The sequence below is a fragment of the Patella vulgata genome, chromosome 6, assembly GCF_932274485.2.
Source record: "Patella vulgata chromosome 6, xgPatVulg1.2, whole genome shotgun sequence".
NCBI lineage: Eukaryota > Metazoa > Mollusca > Gastropoda > Patellidae > Patella > Patella vulgata.
The window spans coordinates 41,101,000-41,124,848 of NC_065884.2; the positions used below are offsets into that span (position 1 = coordinate 41,101,000).

Below are 23,849 nucleotides of genomic sequence, written 5' to 3' on the forward strand. Positions count from 1 at the left end.
ATGAAACAATTATTCACATTCTACAAACAGGAAAGACCAAATCTCCGTTCGTCCACGGATAATACCTTATTATCTGTGCCTGCTTACAAGAGACTCGGGGAAAATTATCTTTCCCTTTAAATGGTACCCATATGTGGAATAAGCTAACAAGAACAATTAGAGAAAGTTCAACTTTTGTTAAATTTAAATCGGAGTCAAAAACAAACTTGTCTAAATATTATTACAAACTGTGATGTGACATTTGTTAAGCGCTTAGAAATATCACCGGATATAACGAAGCGCTATAGAAGATGAATAATAATAATAATAACATACTTTGCACACGTTTTCCTAGATGTAACCAACTGTCATTTGGAAATGAAAATATCGCTTATTTTATTCACTGGTACCACCTGATCGTGCAGGTAAGCCAAGGTAAGTTTTATATAAAATTGGAACACGCGGTGATAAAAGACACAATGAAAAAATATTTGGTTTTCATGTCCTGATTTTGCCATATGTTATGCTGTTTTAAATGACGTATGATCAAATCTATATGTCCTCAATTTTAACTCACGAGACAAGTCGGATGGGTCTTTTTTTTAATGTAAAATCCATAAATTTATCTAGGGCCTACTTACCTCAACACTACCTACAATTCAGGTCGTGTATCTTATTATTCACATTATAATATTTCAGAATTAAACCGTATTGTTAAATGCCATGTCCTTTGAATAACCCTTTGTGCAGTTCATTGCTTTCATAATGATAAGTGATGTTATTCATATTAAAGCAGTGAAAATAAACATTAAGGCGGTGGAAGTTTTAAGTACACTTTATGGTTGATACACCAACCTAATGAACTATATTATGGCAATACTTCAAAATGATTGTGCAAGGATTGGTTTCTAGTTTCATTTGGGAGTCAACAGAACAAGACAAAAAGGGTGGTAGTGGAAATTCAGCATACCGGTTATTTTCTCCATCATCATCTGCCCTGGTGATCAGGAATACAAGGCTTTAAAACGGCATTTTAATTTTGCACTACAAAACCATCTATCATTAAATTTGAAAAGCAGTTGTGATACTTTTAAGACAGCTGTTTAAGTAAAACATGCACAAAATCGGGAAGACATAAGTTAAGAGTTTATTTCTTTAACAATGCTCAGTGATAAAGAGGTGAGTTTTAATCTCCACTCAACACAAAATATGTCATTTAGGAACTTGGAGCATGTCCCCGATAAGGAAACATAACCGACAAAAGTAATTATATAAATGTCGCCCAATAACAAACATTAAAGATGAAAATGGCAGACGGTACACCGACACATTATGTATTCAGCTTCAGTGATTCAAATGTTGAGACGGATCAGGGCTGCATTTATATGTGCCTTAAAGAGAAAGGCCAGCCCATCCCCTACACCAGAAATATGTTCTCGAAGAGAGAACTGATGTCATTGGGAACCAAATTATTGACAAAAAACAGTACCGTTTTGTCTTATCCAGTACTCGATTGTAATAAAAAAATTGCCAGGTCATTATGCAGTTAAATATTCACTTACTTCATCAGCTTTGTTTAACATATTTGGTATTCAATAAACACGAAGTTATTGGCTCAGCAAGTACATTTTTCTTCACATTTGTTGTGACACCTTCAGTAAGATTAAGTTTTTAATTATCTCATTTTCAATCATATGTATGGAAATTTATTCGGTGAATCGACATAACAAGACTGAAAACGGGATTATAAATTTTTATCCGTACCCGAAGTAATACAAATACATGTTTTTATTAGAAATATTTTATACTCTTGGTTTTAGTAAACCACGCTGCAATCTTATTTAATGACCGGGTATTAAGGTTTGCTATCAATCGATATAATATTCTTTTTATATTAGTAAAAAGATACATACATACATCGTAATAGAATATAACGCCAGGTTTACGAAATCAAGACATAAAATGAAGCAATGTTTTGTACTTAATGTTTTGCCATTAAAGCAAGCGATTAAGATGTTCACACAAGAGTTTATGGGCCTTCTAGAATTTTCATACGTGTTGCTCTTAAGATTACAAAGAGTTTACATGTACGCTTTCTATTTTCTTTCGTGATTCCTAACTCTTACTGATAGCTTTCACTAATCTTGTGTCGTAGACTCAGTGAATGCATCGTTGTATCTTTATCTTGATAAATGATTCAGACGGGAAGTGGCTTACGTGAAGAAGAATTTTTTATGTGGAGATATAAGGTTTGGATTTGTATCTTGTGTCGTCCGTCCGCCATGTCGTCGGTTGTTTGCAACTTAAATTCGTATACAATATCCACGATATAGCAGGAAAGGGGGTTGGTCATATTTGTTTTTTTGTGGACGAAACTTCAAAAACTTATCATATATCAAGTTAAAGGTAATTCCTAACCGATTGGATTGTACGAATCGCCTCATTTTGTTTGTTTGTTTTTTAAATGTTAAAGGTCTTGACAAAACTATCACTATTCAGTGTTGTGTTGTGCTTTATGAATTTACAAGATAATCTATTGGGTAAAATTTACAGTATAAAATCTACTGAAACTTGATAACAATATCCAGCTATTAGACGTACGTGTACAGAGATTAGCATATTCTCATCATACCCTTAATAACAATCAATCTCGTTTTTATTTTAATAATAAAAAGTAACTAGTATGTGCTGTCTGATATCTGTGACTCAATTAACAAGAAATTCTGATGTTATTGATTTATAAATGATCATTTAATTGTCTGGTATGCTCATGTTAGGAACTGCACATAGGTATAGTGGATCGATACTCAAGTAAATACCGTTTTAAGTTTTAACACCTGTTACGACCATCGAACACTTTGCTTCTGTATTAATCGATGAGGAAGGGAAGCTTGCTGACAAAACTCATAATGTTGAGTATAAAATCCAAATAGAAGACTGTCTTGTCTTGCCTCGCGATGATCTTATTGACGTGATAAGCAGTTGTCGAAACTGAAGTATAGTCAAGAACACAAACATTAATTGACAACTGAAAACTGGAGCCGTTCTGATAAGAAAGACGCCGCATATTAAGATGTTGTTTGAAGTTTCTAGAAATCTTATTTGGGAGAAGGATGCTTTGCAAATAGAGCAATTGATGTTTTAAGAGAAAAAATGTTCTTACCTGGGTATTAGTAATTAAGGTAAGTTATTGATGAGCTTTAATAATTAAATTTCGAGTAACAACATATTATAAACTGTATCTTTAAATTACACTAATTGGATTAAAAACAAACAATTATACGCATATTTTAATATTTAGCAGCATCATAGTAATGTTCATTAGTCTTTAAAAATCAATGGTTTTAAGTTGAAGTGGGTCGTTTTGCGTTCTACTCGTAATTGGCTTTGTGACCTGAGGATATGGTTACAGGTTATGCGAGTACATTTGGACCGTTGCGGAAACCCTTAGATTTTATCAATTTTTTTAAGGGAATGGTCATTTATTAACATTTGAAAGTTAAATGAGTAGAAGAATAGGTTTTCACACCAGTCCAGCCTTCAAATATTAACACGTTGTTAGAATTTTCCATGGTCAAAATATAGTTTGAGCAGTGGGTATACTGGAAATATTAAATCTGTAATAGAATTTTATATGGGAATAATGTTAACACGGCACAACATAACCTACAGTCAAATGGCCTCAATTAACACCTTTGTTCAAACACCCACAGTTATCACATAATTGTCCTTTGTAACAACATGATTACCGATGGACAGTGTTATTTGGGAGGGGGGGGGATCTAACGCGTGCGCTTTAGATGATAATGTTTCGCCATTAAGTCAAGTTGGGTGGTTTCGATTCAACACTTGGAGGTGACAAACCAACATCGTGTGTTTTCTCCGGGTCCTCCGGTTTCCCCCCACCTGCTAAAGATCCCTACGCACAATCTAAATATTGGAATATAAATTGTACCCTTTTTAGTCCCGAAATGACTTAATTAGTATCTCATGTTTGTTTCAAAATGCGTAGGATTGATATTACCCTATATTAATATATTTAACCTGAATATATAGTCTGTCATGTAGGCAGGTGATGTGGGTTTGATCTCACATTACCCCCACCCCTCCTCTCAGAACAATACTCGTGATTAAAATATTCTATTAAACAAACCTCACGGGCTTTCATGTCTAGTAATGGTATAAAATATAATACTGATGTGAGATTAGCTGGTGTCTGGACATCTTAAATCCATTGATGTCACAACATTGTAGTCTCTATTCGAACAGAATTCTGTGTATGTTTCATGCCAGAAAGTCTCGACTTGCCGAAATTAAGAGTCTGTTTCCGTTATATGAGAGGGAGAGAGAGGGGGGGGGGGGGTTAACGTCCACGTTTCGGGACTTGCATATAGTTTAATTTTATTGCAATAATTCGCTTGCGCGTAGCGCTCTTTAGCAGTGGGAGGAAACGTTATATGGAAGCGTATTCTTCAACTTTTACTCGAGCTTACAATCTGAATGAAGATATAAGCGACTCACTCTGTTGGTTTACTATACTGCCATAACCCTAGTTCCTCTTCAAATCAAGAGCAACGATACTCTTGTCGGTTGACTAGCTAGAATGCTCCGATTAAGGTAAAATTTAGCAGCATCCACAGTCTGCTGAAAATGGGTTTATAATGCTTAATATTTTGCCTGATAAAATTGATATTTCGAATTTTAGCTAATGATTCTTGAGATATGGCCTGTTCAATTTTAGTGATTTCGAATACGTCATTTCAAGGTCATCTGGGCCTCCAAGGTCAAAGTAAAAGTCAAACGGCCATAACTCTTTAAATAACCCTATGTAAAAATTAATGACAGATTTGGAATCTTTTCCAACATAACCCATTTCGGAACATCTCACCATAGGCCAAATCTTAGGTCAGATTAAGCTAAACTTTGATGTTGAGGCTTTTCCATTCAAAATAAAAACGAGTGGGGAGGGGGGAGTACGGTTAAATGCGGAATGGCTCAGTTCAGAGCGTTAGGGCACTTGTCACCATTCTTAGCATTAATCTTTGATACACCCACTGATAGGCCATCTGAATAAATATTCCCATTAGGCAGTGTGAAGTTAACTTGATTTTCGTTTTTCGATATTGGTGAATAACGAAAAACGAGTAGCTCGTTTTTCGATATTGGCGAATAACGAAAAACAACAAGCTCGTTTTTCGATATTGGCGATTGAATCTCGTTTTTCGATATTCAAACTTGAATCTCAAAAAAGTAGATTCCCCAATACATCCATCAAATCTGCTTTTTTGAGATTCAAACCTGAATATCAAAAAACAAGTAGAAAGAGTAGTTTTTATGTGAATCCACTGCTCAGGCATCCTCATTAATGATATCTTTAGCTCATTTTACAAAACTGATTGAATCAAATGTGTTTTGGAGACATTCACTCGATGTACATCCATCAAATCTGCTTTTTTGAGATTTAAGTTTGAATATCGAAAAACAAGTTGCTCGTTTTTCGACATTCGCTAATATCAAAAAACAAGGATAAATATTAGTTTTATGTGAATCCACTGCTCAGGCATCCCCATTTATGATATCTTTAATTCATTTTAGAAAACGTATTTAATCAATGTGTATTGGAGATATTCTGTAGATATACATCCATCAAATCTGAATATCGAAAAACGAGTATTCGCCAATATCAAAAAACAAGTAGAAAAAGTAGTTTTTATGTGAATCCACTGCTCCGGCATCCTCATTAATGATATCTTTAGCTCATTTTACAAAACTGATTAAATCAAATGTGTTTTGGAGACATTCTGTCGATATACATCCATCAAATCTGCTTTTTTGAGATTCAAACCTGAATATCGAAAAACGAGTAGCCCGTTTTTCGACATTCGCCAATATCAAAAAACAAGGAGAAATATCAGTTTTATGTGAATCCACTGCTCAGGCATTCTCATTTATGATATTTTTAGTTCTTTTTAGAATACTTATATAATCAAATGTGTTTTGGAAACATTCTGTAGATATACATCCATCAAATCTGCTTTTTTGAGATTCAAGCCTGAATATCATCCGCCAATATCAAAAACACGTAGAAAGAGTAGTTTTTATGTGAATCCACTGCTCAGGCATACTCATTAATGATATCTTTAGTCCGTTTTACAAAACTGATTTAATCAAATTTGTTTTGGAGACATTCTGTAGATATACATCCATCAAATCTGCTTTTTTGAGATTCAAGTTTTAATATTCGCCAATATCGAAAAACGAGCTAGATGTTTTTCGTTATTCGCCAATATCGAAAAACGAGTAGCTCGTTTTTCACCAATATCGAAAAACGAAAATCGAGCTAACTTCACACTGCCTTCCCATTAAAGGCCAGTGAAGACGGGCATACGCCTACTGTTATTTTGAATTCCATTTGTCAAGGGTTTTCTTACATGTAATCTAATCTGTAGACGGACCTTAGTTTTTGGTCCCATCCGAACGACCTGGCTCTTCCTACTGTTATTTTGAATTCCATTTGTCAAGGGTTTTCTTACGTGTAAGCTAATCTGTAGACGGACCTTAGTTTTTGGTCCCATCCGAACGACCTGACACTTCCTGAACCGCTGACAAGGGGAAACCTCGCCAGAAGTGCCCAAAGAATATTCTCGGCCACCACCGGTAGTGAACCTAAGACCTCCTGGTTGGCGAGCCAGTGTCTTACGCATTGAACCACCGCCGCACTTTATTCGAACGAATAATGATCGACATATTTAACTCTGGTGACGTTAACAACTAAAACTCATTGTCCCAATGCCAAAATTTCACACTGGAAAACGAAACATTATTTTACCGGCCCTGTGTTGAGCCTAGATTTGATGTAGTTTGTACAGAGTGGGCGTTACCACTACCCCCCTCCCCCCCCCCCCTGCTGTGCTGAAATATTGTAATCCGTCTGCCATCTGCGTTAGATTGGTGATAGAAAGAGTGCTGCAAATTCAAAGTTATGAGTCACGAACCAAATTGAAAATTACACCGATCATAATGTAATAGAGTTTTGAAAACTAAGTGCGGCAATTGTCAATGATTCGACAAATGGAAGTACGCAAACAATATCCTTGAGGGAAGTAAGACCTATGTGTAAAGGAACTAGATAATGTATATTGTTAATTGAAAATTATAGTAATAAAATACGTATAATAGAATACACTGCTCAATTCAACGCTGTAAGAGGATTTGGTTATTCCTGAAGTTCGGGATTAAAACTTGCTTGCATGAATACATTTTCTAATTTTCAGTCATATCTACCATACAAACACTGTTGATAGAAACGCGCATTATGAGAATCAAAACCAAGAGCGATTCACTCTTGCAGCAATTTTTCGGTTGGATTGCAATACACAATTTAAATTGGAAGACAGGATAAAAAAAGTAGTGTTACAGTACGTGGACTTACTGAATGGCGTTCCTATTACAAAGCCCACTGTCACGTGTACTATACACACCCCACTTCTATGATAACAATTAAGCTGAGCGAGTACAGAAACAGAAGTGTTTATGAAATATATCTATGATAATATTGTTTGTTAAAAGTCTCAATACACATTATAATTTGAGTCTCATCCTAACATGTACGGTTTTAGCACAAAATTTAATAGTACCCAATACATCACTTTGATTCTCAATACACCATGTATACATGAAATTAATAATTAAAGACTACAAGAATAATAATTAACGATGACCGTGGACCATGTATTCCAAATGGAATACTTTACATCTTTTTTAAGATGTGCACCTCGAGCTGTGTCTTTTAACGAATATATACCTTTCTCTGTAGGGTGTCTTTAGCTAAGTCACATTAATAAAACATTTCCTTAGAAATGCCAACTGTGTCAGTAGTGTGGGTTAACATATATAGTTATTGAAAAAGGTCAATATGTTTAACAAAAACAATTAGGTGTTTGATTGTTTTGCCATTTTATATCATACTAAATAGATATACACTCGCAAAAAGACGTTCTGTTAATCGGGTAGATAGATACCTTGTTGAGATTCTCCCATATACAAGAATCCAATTTTTCGTTTGTGAATAAAGTCATAGGGCATTTTTCTTTCACAAAAATTGATTGCAGCAAACGAATTACAAACCAATCTTGGAATAACCATAATTCGGTATTTAAAGAGTTCGTATATCACGGTGTTTAGTCAAATCCAGATATAATCTCGGTTATATAATATGAAGTTCTGTATCTAGAGCTGACCGGGTTTAAATATAAAACCATTGATCGATATGAATAATTAAGAATCCTGAATAATCTCTTATTATTATTATTATTTATACACATAAAAAAATTCTATTAATAAAGATACAAGTGTAATTTAGAAGCATTAATGGATTTCCGAACAAAAAAAAAGAAATAAAAACGATTCAGACAAATAAGCCGACGCCTGCTGTTGTCTAATTTAGATCTTATCTTCAAATATATGGAGATGGGAAAATAGAATACAACGTGATTTGAGGAATATTTTTGATAAGCGGTTAAAAACTATAAAATTACATTAACCCTCGGTCATTAAAAGCTCGTTAGACCAATGATGATGTGACCTCTTGTTGTTTTGTCTGTGTTTATTCAAACTCTGTTTGGTGCGAATCGTCGAGAACTCTATAGTAACTAGCTTTCTTAAAAAATAGAACCATCTGAAGCGCAATTGGGACCACGGTATCACATAATTTCCCCCTTTATTGTTCTGATAAATCCACGTTTTCTCTCTAATTAGGGTACAATTCATCGATTGAGCGTTGAAATGTTGCCAATTGTCATATTGTTGTGGGCCAAGGTTATAATTTGCGATTAACTGGAACAATTTTGGTTATTTCCTATGATCTATACAATCCAAAAGTTTAGATTCTTATCGGGAAAACTTGTTAGTGGTCATAGATAATCTTTCTTAAGAATGTGTCTCTATTCCAAGAATGTTTTAATGGGTGGTAAATAATTCTGGTAATATGCGATTTAACAAGGGTTGTAATATAGTTTATTGGAATAACTCGCATTGTGAATTATTTGAAAGTCTGTAGCTACAGACATATTTTTAACCTCTGCCCTTTCAGTTACTACATAATGACTACGTATATTGAATATGCGTGTGAATTTTCGTAAAAGCTTTATACTTGAGTGTTTTGCTGTTGAAGCAATAGACACCTGTTAACAATTATTCTGATTTTTTTTTATAGAGAAGGAATCTCTGAAAATCCCACATTGTGAAATATTACCAATACACGTGGGAATGCATTCTAATCAAATTCAACTGTATCGATTTTGTTTTATGTGGATTTTTAGTTTATAACCAGATAAACAAATGAAATAAGGTTTAGGAATCAATGGATGAAATTGTTTTCATATTTATGATACTATATGTTGTTTACAGTTGTTTGTTTAAACTGGAATGCCAGTTGCTTCTTTTTGTGATAATTATTCAGTACAGAACAATGAAAGCAAACTTAGTGGATTGTTGGCCATAATGATGATGATAATGAATTACCGATATGAATATATTAAATCGAATGTTTTGTGTGTATAACTCTTTGTATACGTGATCAAGAGAATTATTTTTTCTTACTAATTCTGTAGCTATTTTTCAGTATGTTCATTAGCGATTAATTATTTAACAATTACGCTCTATGTTCCGACTACTTTGTTTTAACGATTAATGTGGTTAAGAGCTAAGTCAATATGGCTAACGATAGACAATGTTTATTTGTTGTAGGCAGACACAAGCATATAGTTTTAATCTGATCAAGGACGAGGGCGTGAAGGTATTATAGATTTGAAATCACATTTATAATCAATATCTGCTCTCAAAACAATCACTAAGATTTATCCTGAAAGTACGTACTTTATTATAATAGTCTGTCGATGCCTGTGGCTCAGTGAATAAAGCGCTAGTCTCGGATTCGCTTCCGGCGTTGGTTGGGATGTGGTTCCCCTTGTCACTGAACAGTGTCTAGTCGTTATGATAGGACGAAAACCGCGGTCCTATCGGTGTACACATTGACGTGCACCTAAAAGAACCCTTGATAGTTGGAATTCGAGATAGACGGAAGTGCCGGTGTCCGGGGGCATGTCCGTCTTCATTAGCCCAGTCGGTGCAGAAAGTAGGACATTAACCCCCATTTCATTTCGTCGATGCATCCATTAACCTGGTAACTATGCGAAACAACAAACGTTGAGCTTTTTAACATTTTTAGCGGAGTAGGTGTAGACCGGAGGCTCAGTGCGGGGGGTGTCCATCAAATGGGCACAAAACCAGACCCAACTTTTCTATAGTAGAATTTTGCGTAGAATACGTTGCGGAGTGGTAATCAGTCCGCTGTTGGGGCGTTTTTGAGATATTGGGGGTCAAAGGTTAAATGAGGTCATTTGCACTGAAAGTGAATGCGCAGCCATTCTTCTATCAGGAAAACATGCTATCAGGAAAAATGGTCGAAAGTAATAACTCTTTCAATAAAAATGTAAACTTGCTAAATTCACCTTTGTGCTTTGTGACCCCGCAGGTCAAAAGGTCAAATTTTCCGTTTTTGCACTAGGAAGATTTAAAGCAATAAAATGTCAGCGTAAAATATAAAAACTAAAACAAAACCTATTTTAATTAATAATAGGAACATTTAAAATTTATCTTTAGGTAGTCTTAGCACCGTACATTTACTTTGGAATTTCGAAAACGATCTTGCATAACAGAAACAAAACACTTCGAAACCTGTTTCAAAAATATGTAAAAACCGCCAAATCGAAATCTCCCCTATTTAGTTTAACAGCGATTGCTATACATAATATGAAACTAGTTGACCGAAAAGCAACTGAATAGTTCCATGGTTGGATTATTTAATTCTTTTTTTTGGACAACTATGTAAAAACCGCCAAATCGAAATCTCCCCTATTTAGTTTAACAGCGATTGCTATACATAATATGAAACTAGTTGACCGAAAAACAACTGAATAGTTTCATGGTTGGATTATTTAATTCTTTTTTTCGGACAACTAGTTTTGTATACACATCCGACAAAAGTAAATCATCAAGAATGCACAAGGAACATATATAAAAAGTCAGTAACGTGAGTGGCCACCTCTAACAACCAAACATGCCATGCAACGTCGTGGCATAGAGGAGATAAGCCGTAAATGAATGACTGCCTTTGAATAGTTCTCCAGTCTCGTTGCCATCCAGTTGCAAATGTCCTTCAACTGGAGACCCTGCATTGGCCGAGAAAGTTCATCCAGATTTTCCGGCGTGGTTCTCCCTTGTCAGTGATGCAGGACGGAGGGGCTGACAAGGAAAGCTGTCTAGTCGTTCGGATGGGACGAAAAACCGAGGTCCCGTGTACACATTGGCGTGCACGTAAAAGATCCCTTGGCACTTGGAATTCGATATAAGAGTAGGCCGTAGTGCCGCTGTCCGGGCAAAATTTCCCTCATAGAACACTGTTTGGCGTATGCCCGTCTTCATTAGCCCAGGTTAGGAGCAGAACAGTAGGACGTTAAACCCCATTTCATTTCATTTCATTTCATTTCAACTGGAGACCCTGGCAGAGACGACGACAAATACTGTCCCACAGATTGATGAGGAACCAGGAGAGAAGTATGGTGATTCAAAATTATAGTCGCTCTCTTTCAAACGGTATTCTTAACTTTCAGAATGCGTGATTGACATCGATTACCAGAGCTTTCAACGGACTTTATTTTAACTTAGTGTGGCGACTGAACAGTAGCATCTACAAATTCTTAATAAAACTTGATTCTAGTATCAGTCATCGTTGTCTATCTATTGTTATATTAGAGTATGGAAATGGGCAGATCATCTCCATGAAGTGGTAGTCAACATTGCAGTAACCATTACAAATTCTTATTAAAAGTTGATTCTGGTAGCAGTCATCGTTGTCTATCTATTGTTAGGGTATGGAAATGGGCACATCATCTCATTGATGTGTTAGTCAACATTGCAGTGACCATTATGTCAACAAAACTCCTACCAACCAAACACAGAATTCCGAAATTTGTAATGCTGTGGAGTCCCAAAATGTGTCATTAAACTCATTTATTCAGGAATCTAATATTAGACCAGGAGGTACTTTCTGTTATTGATTTCAGCGGACATATTAAATATTCTGATCCAGTTTTCAAGAGCTAATTTCCGGATTGACATATGGAGACATGAGGCTTCAAAAACCACTGCACTTTTGTTGTCTTCCTTTATGTTATATTATGTTGTTACACAATGTGTGCATAACATCATTATCGGTTAAGCACTGTCCATTTGAGGCACATGGTGACACATAAATTGAAGGTATATAAATTCAGTAATGTTGACAAGAAAAGATTTAAATGGATTCCGATGTATAATGTAATGTCTCTGGCTATTGTTAACATGTATTACTATTAGGTTTAATCAAGTTAAGTGTAAAAGGCAGTTTCTTGGCTGCAACACCATAGCATAGAACAGTCCCTACAAGGTTCGTACATGTTTATCTTCAATCGAAGGCTTGACCTGACTTTAACTCTGTACATCTTATCAAGCCCTTCACGTAATACCCGGCATATTTCGACACTAGTTTCGATTGGATACTGTCATAATCGAGTTGCAAAGTTCAAGGCTCGTTCAATGTCAAGGTTTCCGTGGAGGTTGACTTGGCACTATCATTCACGTGTCTGTTTTAAAGGGAGATAACGTAGCTATAAGTTTGGGAATCGCAGACCAGTCTAGCAACGTCTAGATGTTGTAAAACTTGCGGTGGGTACTTCGAGAACATGGTACATGTTATGGTTCCATCTCTAAAAACAATCCTGTCCCGGATTGCGTTCAAGAGCTTTAGAAGTAACCGAGATTGCGATTTTGCGAGCTGAGATCGATTTTTTTAAATTTTGGTTTTCTTGTGAATAAGTGGACAATCCAACTAAATCTTTTTAAGATAAACAGATATTGTCTGCAGGCGGTTGACGGTTGTTAAAAGTCAAGACGTATAAATAAAGATTCGAATATGGTTCCACATGATTAATAGTTCCTGCTTTGTATTTAAAAGTGGAAGGGTAAATGGAAGCGAATGTCGTGTTTCTCGACCTTTGAACCGATACAGGTAAGTGATCTGAATACATATATTACTTTCATGATGGATGTGTAAAACCAGAATGAAGTAAATTTCATAAAGTATGGTTCCTGGTACCTCAGGCTCGTGTTATTTTAATACCTTTTTTTAATACCGTTTACTCAATATTGCCAATTTCGTCAACATAACAATAACATTTGTATTTCGCAACTAGTTCGGAACGATTGTGTTTAGTTTTAATTTGACAACCTTTATCATAGTTTTGGTTATACTATTTTAATTAATGCCACCGATTCGATTGCATCAGTTTGGATTAGTTTGGGACAGTTTTGATTCGTATTGGCATATAACATCTTATACTTGTACAACGAATTGTGTATTAAATTAATTCTTCAATACCTTTCAAATGCCAACTGCGAAAATTATGGCGATGTATCTATTATATAATTTCACGAGTCAAGCTTAATCGGACTGGCATAAACCGGGTCCATTGCAAACACCTTGAGACTATACTTACTTTCCAGAAGCATCGAATTAAAAAATAAACTTAAAACTTATGTAATTCTTTGAGAGATCGTATTCTTCCCAAACTGTCTCTTGCAAACAAAAAACAAAACAAAAACATATGGCCATACAAAAAGATACAGGTACCTAAAATAACTGCGTTAAAATTCCAAAGCTTTCCAACACTTTAATAGAGCGGAAGGAAACTTATCCATTTCGCTTGACTGTGAATTGATCTCACCGCACTCTACTAAGCATTCAAACCGTACAATTACTTTTATACGGAATTATTTTGAAAAATACTTCAGTATTTAAAAATGATTTCCATAAAATACATACACTAATATTGTATAAATACTGTAAGGAAATGGAGGGGGTTGGACGGCCGAATGGTTAGCACTTGCGCGCTGTATCATAAGGTCTGTCATTGAGTCAACTGGCGTGGTTTCGATTTCTCAATTGTACGTGACAAGGAGTAGGGTCGCCTGTCCAACCTCGTGGGGTTTTATCCGGGACCTCTGGTTTCCTACCACTGCTAAAGAATTGTTGAAATAAAATTAAGCCATGTGTTAGTCCCGAAATGAGCTAGTTTGTGTCGAGTGGACATTAAACGCTCTCTCTCTCTCTCTCTCTCTCTCTCTCATTCTCTGTAAGGGAATGTACGGTTCTTCCCCTTTAAACGACAATACAGTCATGCGTATATTGGATTTCTGCAGACTCTTCTATGCTAAATGAAATGGATAGAATGATTATGACTGCTAGTATCGAATACATGAACACGACTGAGGTGATGTAATTTATAAGAAGGTTTGGTTAGTCCGTTATTTTAAAAGGAAGACAAGGTTATAGGAGGCATAGCTCTGTTCTTTGGATCCTTAAAATAGACGAAAAGCATATACTAATGTAAGATGATTCTACATAAACTGATTTGCATTCAATTATTTAATTTTTTATTGTAATTTCTAAATGTTCGGGGAAATACGTGGACAGTCCAAATTATTCCCCTTTCTTTTTTGTGGATTAACTATTTTTAATTATTTTCGCATTGACATGTGGGATATTATCCCTTTTTTCTTTTTTGTCGTTTGTGGATTAACTATTTTTAATTACTTCCGCATTGACATGTGGGATATGTTTTGCTTTGTTCATTACAAATGGCGATTGAGACCACAGAGAACCCGACGCCAGGAACTGATTTTATAATGTTCATTTATCTTAAATTAGGACGCCCATAGAAATCGATAATGGCCATATTCCTGTAGAAATTGAATTTGTACATAGATTACCACTCCTAAAAAATGTGCATAAATGTTTTAAGATAATATTTCAAGTCTAGAAGCTCTTAACACTTTGTTCATTTTAATTTTTTACATTTTTGTGAATTCCTGGATATACGACAAACCATTTAATTATTTTGCAGACATTCATCGTTTGTTTGTTTTTAATTCCCTCGTCTTTGCAAGTAAGCGCCAATCGATAAATGTCTTTTAGATAAGAATTTCGTGATCATATGGTGGCCAATAAAATCTTTGTTTATCATCATTAGACAGAATCGAACCGTCTTCATTAGCCCAGGTTAGGAGCAGAACAGTAGGACGTTAAACTCCATTTCATTTCATTTCATTTCTGAATCGTTTTCAGAACTTAAAAAGTCTAAAAGAGCGTGCCTAAGGGATCGAATTGAAACGTACATTTTTCAGATGTAAGATGATTCTACATAAACTGATTTGCATTCAATTATTTAATTTTTTATTGTAATTTCTAAATGTTCGGGGAAATACGTGGACAGTCCAAATTATTCCCCTTTCTTTTTTGTGGATTAACTATTTTTAATTATTTTCGCATTGACATGTGGGATATTATCCCTTTTTTCTTTTTTGTCGTTTGTGGATTAACTATTTTTAATTACTTCCGCATTGACATGTGGGATATGTTTTGCTTTGTTCATTACAAATGGCGATTGAGACCACAGAGAACCCGACGCCAGGAACTGATTTTATAATGTTCATTTATCTTTAATTAGGACGCCCATAGAAATCGATAATGGCCATATTCCTGTAGAAATTGAATTTGTACATAGATTACCACTCCTAAAAAATGTGCATAAATGTTTTAAGATAATATTTCAAGTCTAGAAGCTCTTAACACTTTGTTCATTTTAATTTTTTACATTTTTGTGAATTCCTGGATATACGACAAACCATTTAATTATTTTGCAGACATTCATCGTTTGTTTGTTTTTAATTCCCTCGTCTTTGCAAGTAAGCGCCAATCGATAAATGTCTTTTAGATAAGAATTTCGTGATCATATGGTGGCCAATAAAATCTTTGTTTATCATCATTAGACAGAATCGAACCGTCTTCATTAGCCCAGGTTAGGAGCAGAACAGTAGGACGTTAAACTCCATTTCATTTCATTTCATTTCTGAATCGTTTTCAGAACTTAAAAAGTCTAAAAGAGCGTGCCTAAGGGATCGAATTGAAACGTACATTTTTCAGATGTTTTTGCTCAGAAAACTATCTCAAATATATGTGGTTTATGATAATATATTTGTGGACAGTATTCATATAATTATTTGTTAGTAGGACGTTACAAGAACACAACATACGGACGTCAAATGCCAAATTATCACTGAACCCACTTTTGCCTGATATATAATGTTTCTAGGTGGATTATTGTTGGGTAGGGTCCCCTTGATATTTCCAGGGTGGGTGTGGTCGTGTCACCCTTGGGGAAAATTAAATATTCAAGGTGGCGGCCAAAAATGGCGGGAAAAATATAAAACAAATCATTTTCACCATCCTATATCGTTTTGTAGGTTTTCCGGGTCGCTGAACACGAAATCCGGCATATTTTTAACATTCGACCTAATCCGACAAAGATATTCAAAATGGTGACGGAAGTACAAGAATTTCATATTTCGCCCTACTATAGGTCGTGTTTTGTGGGTCGCGCAAAATCTCTTTAACATAAGACCGATCATGAAGGCGGAAAATAGAAAAAAACAACACATAGTTCACACAGCTAGATTTATGATAAATCATTCTAGAAATTTCAATTTTAGCTAAACCTATACGTAACTAAAAGATACGATATATAAGACATATAACCAAAGCAATATTAATATTAATGTATCATATTGTGTCATCTTCGTCTTCATCATCACTATCCTCTGTTCGAGCCTCAAATGAGATGGAATTGAAGCATTTGTCTGAATTGGATCAAGAACAAAAATCAGAACATGACAAATCTGACTTTTTACAGCCACAACGGCCGCCACACAATATAATACATTAATATTAATATTGCTTTGGTTATATGTTTTACATATCATATCTTTTTGTTACTTATAGTTTTAGCTAAAATTGAAATTTCTGGAATGATTTATCATAAATCCAGCTGTGTGAACTTTGTTTTTTTTTTCTTCTATTTTCCGCATTCATGATGGGTCTTATGTTAAAAAGATGTCCGAATTCGCGTTAAGCGACCCTCAAAACATATAAAACGATATAGTACACGACCTAGTAGGGCGAAATATGAAATTCATGTACTTCCGCCGCCATTTTAAATATCTTTGTCGGAATAGGACGGGTGTTAAAAATATGCCCAAATTCGTGTTCAGCGACCCCGAAAACCTGTAAAACGATATATTACACGACCTAGGATGGTGAAAAATGATTTTTTTGTATTTTTCTCGCCAACCGCCATCTTGAGAATATTTTAATTTTCCACAAGGGTAACACGACCACACCCACCCTGGAAAAATCAAGGGGACACTACCCAACAATAATCCACCAAGAAACATTATATATCAAACAAAAGTGGGTTCTCGACCCTCACGTCCGAACTAATAGTTTAGTTCAGAATGTTGGGTGTGAATATTCCGAGGGAAATAAACACAATTGAATTTCCACTATAAATGGCTCTTTTACGTGCACGCCAACATGTACACGGGGCCTCGGTTTCTATTCTATCAGAACGACTAGGCGCTGTTCTTTCCAGACCCTTTGTCTTGCATCTGTGACAAGGGGGAAAACACCGGAAAATCCGAGAAACTTTCGCGGCCGGCACAGCGATTGAATCCGAGACAATTTACTGAAAGCATATGCTGCAATATTAATAAATATGCAATGAATAGATAAATGGAATTTAACGTCCTACTTTTCTGCGACTAAGGGGCTAATGAAGGCGGACATACGCCATACTGTGTGATATGAGGGAAATTTATCCCTGACACTAATTAAATTTCAACTGTATCAAAGGTTCTTTTACGTTCATGCCAACGTGTACACGAGACCTCGGTTTTCATTCTATCAGAACGATTAGGCATTGTCCTTTCCCGACCCGTCGGTTTGCATCTCTGACACGGGGGAACCACACTGGAAAATCCGAGGAACGTTTGCGGCTGACACAGGGATAGAATCTGAGACAATTTACTGAAAGCATACATCTTGCAATATTAATTTGCTATGCAATGAATAAACAAAATGGGGTTGAACATCCTACTTTTCTACACCTACAGGGTTAATGAAGACTGACATACGCCATATTATTTAACCCATTTGTCTCCTGAAAAAGATTAAGAAACTTATTATTTTGCTTCGTATGTGCGAACAATCCATGTGGAAACTGGTGATGCTAAAAGTCTGATTTTTGATTGCCTGATCTTTACAGAACACACCCTATAAACAAATGTTTTTCGATTAAGATGGATTGGGGCAAGCCACTCAAAAATAAAACGGAACAAAAATAAAACGGGAGAAACTGTTTTCTGTATTATAAAATTGGATAAATTAAAAATATCTTTTACATATAAATAATCTGGTTGAATCAGGACTGATTTACATACCCTGGAATAATTATAAACCATTATCAAGTAATGTTCCATAAAGTAGATAGGGGTTTGACATTTGAAATACAGACACGATTTTTTGTTGGTTTCTTATTTTTAAAATTTAAACCCGTGGTGTCAAATTTGTTATTGTCAAGTTTCAATTTAAAAAGTTATTATGAGAAGACATGTAAATATTGCATTTTAATTGATATGTTGCGTTTTGATAATAAATGAAATCCCACAAAGTAACTGTTTGGTATCTATGGTATCACGATGTCATTAATTATGGCTTTATGAACTTGATAATATATTATTACAAAGCATTTATATACAAGTAAATGTTAACAAAATATATGAAGGATAAAAGTATTTGAAATAAATATAATTATAAAGATGCATTATCTAAGAGCTAAATCTGCCCATTGCAAGTCTTTTTTCTAGCTTCAAATGTTATATAAATTATCAATTAGCCAAGTCCATAATCAAATCTCTATAGCATTTGGTGGCCGGAATATTAATTGATTTACAACACCCGCCATTTATTAATTCAACGTTAAAGTGGATAATCACGACATTATGATTGTAGCAGTTGTACTAGACAATCCAGACCAAATCTTCTCAAAAGTTCCATTAATCCATTACTTCGCTCAGAATAAAGTACACGTGTATTATTTCGTCACCCTGCCAGCCAGTTCGTCTATCCGCTTGTCAACAATTGCCTTGTTAACACAATAGAGGCTACATTATTTGAGGGATTCTTTTAAAAATTGGTGTGAAGATTGGCGTCATGAGCGAATGAACCCTATTGAGTTTCCGTACCAGCCCCGGATCCATTCACTTGATCTGATATATACATTTTTTTATTGTTTAAAATGTCTGTGTATATTATGTTCTGTCCGTGATTTGTCTTGTGTGTGTGCCCTCTTGCACTTACTATTACATAATGCATCTCTAAAAGATAAATAAAAGCAATACATATTAACAAGTAATTATATATAAATAGAAAGCCTGTAACGCCATTGATGTTTTCAATTTGTTCTTTACAAAGAGGTAGATTGGTTACTGCTGAAATTTACATAGTTTTAAATGAAAAGTAATCCGCTGATTATCTGAGATTTCTACCACACAAGTCTAAATAGTTCTGTTAAATAACATGGCTCTATATCATTACCTTTAAATATGTAATATCCAACGCACACGATTGTAAATTTAATCTTTATAAAGCAGAGTTAAAAATAGTACAATTTGTCTTCCATAAAAAATAAAAAGTTTTTTTTTAACTTGGACTGAAAACGTTTTTTTAAATCTGATAAAAATTATGACCTATATAGGGTCCACAAGCTAAAAACGCGATTTTTCGTACAATCAGGGACCATAATTCAGGAAGTTAACGTCCGATATGCGCGAATACCGAAAGGAACCGAGATCTTTGGGTTATAAAATTACATTTCAAGTTTCAACAAAATCGGATAAAAATTGTGACCTCTATAGGATCCACAACCTTAATATACCATATTTTTACGCTATTAGAGAACGAACGGCGGGCATTTTGTCTGTCAATTTTGGGACGATTTTCATGAAATTCGACCTCAGCTGTTTTTAGGGTGTAACGGTGATATAATAATACGTTTTTTTAAATCGGATAAAAATTATGACCTCTATAGGGTCCACAAGCTAAAAACGCGATTTTTCGTACAATCAGGGACCATAATTCAGGAAGTTAACGTCCGATATGCGCGAATACCGACAGGAACCGAGATCTTTGGGTTATAAAATTACATTTCAAGTTTCAACAAAATCGGATAAAAATTGTGACCTCTATAGGATCCACAACCTTGATATACCATATTTTTACGCTATTTGAGAACGAACGGCGGGCATTTTGTCTGTCAATTTTGGGACGATTTTCATGAAATTCGACCTCAGCTGTTTTTAGGGTGTAACGGTGATATAATAATACGTTTTTTTAAATCGGATAAAAATTATGACCTCTATAGGGTCCACAAGCTAAAAACGCGATTTTTCGTACAAACAGGGGCCATAATTCAGGAAGTTACAGTCCGATATGCGCGAATATCGAAAGGAACTGAGATCTTTGGGTTATAAACTTACATTTCAAGTTTCAACAAAATCGGATAAAAATTGTGACCCCTATAGGGACCACAACCTTGATATACCATATTCTTACGCTATTTGCGAACGAACAGCGGCCATTTTGTCTGTCAATTTTGGGCCGATTTTCACGAAATTCGAACTCAGTCATCCTTAGGGTGTAACGGTGATATAATAGAACAGTTTTTTAAATCGGATAAAAATTATGACTTCTATAGGGTCCACAAGCTAACAACGTGATTTTTCGTACAATCAGGGGCCATAATTCAGAAAGTTACTGTCCGATATGCGCAAATATCGAAAGGAACTGAGATCTTTGGGTTATAAACTTACATTTTAAGTTTCAACAAAATCGGATAAAAATTGTGACCTCTATAGGGTCCACAAGCTAAAAACGTGATTTTTCGTCCAAACAGGGGCAATAATCCATGAAGTTTCGATCCGATACATGCCAATATCGAAAGCAGCCGAGATCTTTTGGGGATAAACCTATATTTCAAGTTTCGTCGAAATCGGATAAGAATTGTGACCTGTAGAGAGTCCACGAACAATTGTGGACGGACGGACGGACGGACGGACAGGGGCGACGGCATAATACGTCCACATGAAAATGTGGGCGTATAAAAAATAAAAGCATTCCACATCCGTCGTATTGGCTTTAATGTACAAACCTGTCCAATCCCGAGATGGTTCGCTGTTTATTATCCGAAGCTCATGGGAAAAATAACTAGTTTGTTAATGTAATAAATGTGATGAATTATGTTGTTTGAACCGTGCGGTTCAATAGTCTTATGATTAACTTGATCTGCAACAACAGTTTTATTTACCGGAAGTGAAATGATAATTTCTCGGTCACTGCTTGATTTAAGTGAAGAGCAAAGGGAAACCTCGTTTTCCTTCAAATGTTAGATCCACCATCAGCATTTGAGCATTGACATATTAACTAATAGTGTGCATTCTTCCAACATATACATGTTACCCTGTAAATTCTATAGCCGGTTGTCGGGTGTTCTCATTTTTCTTGAAAAAGCTCCTTCGTGGAAAACTCCTTTCGGTGTCATTTAAAAAAAATGCCAAATGCAGTACTGTGTTGACAAATTTATTTATTTTTCCGATAGGCTGTTCTTTTTCTTTTCACAAATAGTATCTAGACTTATATTTTATCTTGTAGCTATTAATCTTTGTGCGTGAGATCTGGTGAATCAAGTAACAAATTATCCCCATTATGATACAAAATCACGTCAGTTAATCGCTTAGGGCTTAATTTGAAAGGTAGCATGGCGCTGATGTTACTTTGGCTTATAGCAAAATGATTAGCAACAATCGCAGAACGTGGACAAACAAAATACGATGCTAATTGGCGGATATAATTTCCCACGCGGTTTCTGTTATGTTACGTGTTGGACATTAATGATAAACGCTATTAGTGCTAAATACCAATAATAGAAATACTAGTTATGTAAAATTATTAACACATTTACACAAACGTAGATAAAACGGAGCACAGTGTAATGAATAATTCTTCTCACCAATATCGTTGGTTATTGTTTATTTCCAGATCATAAACTGTCTATATTCTTTTATTATGAAACATTAAGGTAAGTCATGTTTTTTTTATTGTCCCCGCCTTTGGGACACAATAACTCCGGTTCTAATTCAGGTTGATGATGCTCATTTTTTGCTTTGGTTACACAGATATATCAGTGTGATTGGTATGGTTTAGCCTTTTAAGTCACAATAATTCTTCTAATTCAGATATAATGTTCCAACGTTTTGAAGATGTTTGTTAGGTGAACGACTTGACTACTTCTGGATATCATAACGGTGTTCTATGGTGATAAATTTCTGCTTTGGCTTATCCGAGATAAGCAATTTGATTTTGCAATAGATTGGTTACATACATGCCTTGACTGAGCATTGTCTTCTTAGGTCATAGATAAGCAGTTTGATTCTATTGAGAGTGATGAAGCTTGACGTTTTTAGTTTCATTACACTAATACCATAACTAAATTCGATGGGCGTTATCTGCCTAGAAGTACAGATAGGCAATTAAATTTATCGATGCTTTGGAACACGATAGGTCTGATAATAGTGAGTGAGAGTGATGGAAATGTGGTATATAATTTCATCACATCAAAATATCTGCCTAGGTTAATTTGATTGGACGATAGATGTGCAGGTATAATCTGTTTTTGCTGTGATGAACGTGGGTGACATTAACGATACTCTTATATCCCATCCAGGTGCTTATTTTTAAACCATTAAACCAGTTCAAAATCGTCTGGGTTTTTAATATACCGTTCAGACGCTTTTTTTTTAAACCAGTTCAAAATCGCCGGGGTTTTTAAGACAGGGTCGTGTTGCATTCACACGAACTATAAGCCAAACCAGTTTAACATATTCTTACCTCTTCGGTCGGAGGTTAGAGTTAACTAAGCATGGGTAGCTTCATATTCTTTATTCAGTTCCTGCACACTTTCGAGAACACTGGCACTGCATGCCGTCGCCATTTTCCCAGGAATGTAACTTACTGCGTACTGCGCGTGTCCTAAGCGAGCTTGGGTCGTTTTTTTCTTCTTTTTTTTTAGCAAAGCCGTTCAGATGGCCAAGATGAACCAGTATAAAATAGAGAGAATTCTCAAAGACAGGATGCGAGCTGGTATTTTTAAACTGGTTTATTTGTCCCAAATTTGCGAATCCCTCGGGTCTTTACACTAGTTCAACTTAAGCTTCAACTTAAGCGCCTGAACGGGCTATAAGCTTGTTAAATAAGTGTAGATTGTTGTTCTTATCACAATGATGGTAAAGCTACTTTAACTACAAACGTCCCACTTCGTGCATGATTCAGAATGGTCTAATTTGATACTGTGTCACAGTCAATCATATCCGATAGAATTTTCTCGTGATTATTAAATATTACGACTTGTTAAAGATGGGTTCCCAGAAAATTATTTACCGGGTGGTTATTTCCAATAAAAGTATGGCAATTTTGGTATATATGGAAAGTAGAGATATCCAATCTTACTAGAAAAATACTGGATTCCCCGAAAAACATTCATGGAGCGTATACAGGACAAAAATGTAAGGGTTCCCCTAATCAACAGCTCGACGATTAGGAACTTCTGCACGCGTGATGTCAAAGGTCACAAGCGAACATTGAGCGCTTGATGTACAAGTTGATAAACTTTATGAAGAGTTAGACGTACAATACTTTCTGAGATAAAAAGACGCGGGTTGTGGATAATCCGAGAATTTAATTAGGATTCATATTTGTAATAAATAGTAAGCGATTAAAGACAACATCGTCTTATGTATGCAATGAATTCTCCTCTGACTTCAAA

The 23,849-nt window shown here is 35.3% G+C and overlaps 1 protein-coding gene across 4 annotated transcripts in view; it reads left to right on the plus strand.

Moving 5' to 3' along the window:
* Positions 1-3,022: 3,022 nt before the first annotated feature.
* Positions 3,023-23,849, plus strand: part of LOC126823268 (cyclic nucleotide-gated olfactory channel) — a 186,083-nt gene continuing 165,256 nt past the window's right edge. The window contains exons 1-2 of one of the 4 annotated variants that reach the window (XM_050551993.1): positions 14,332-14,464; positions 22,067-22,106. The gene's annotated coding sequence lies outside the window, so the exon portion shown is untranslated. Of the gene's footprint in view, positions 3,162-14,331; positions 14,465-22,066; positions 22,107-23,849 lie in introns of those variants that run through there. The other 3 variants (XM_050551992.2, XM_050551990.2, XM_050551991.1) reach the window with 3 other exon arrangements.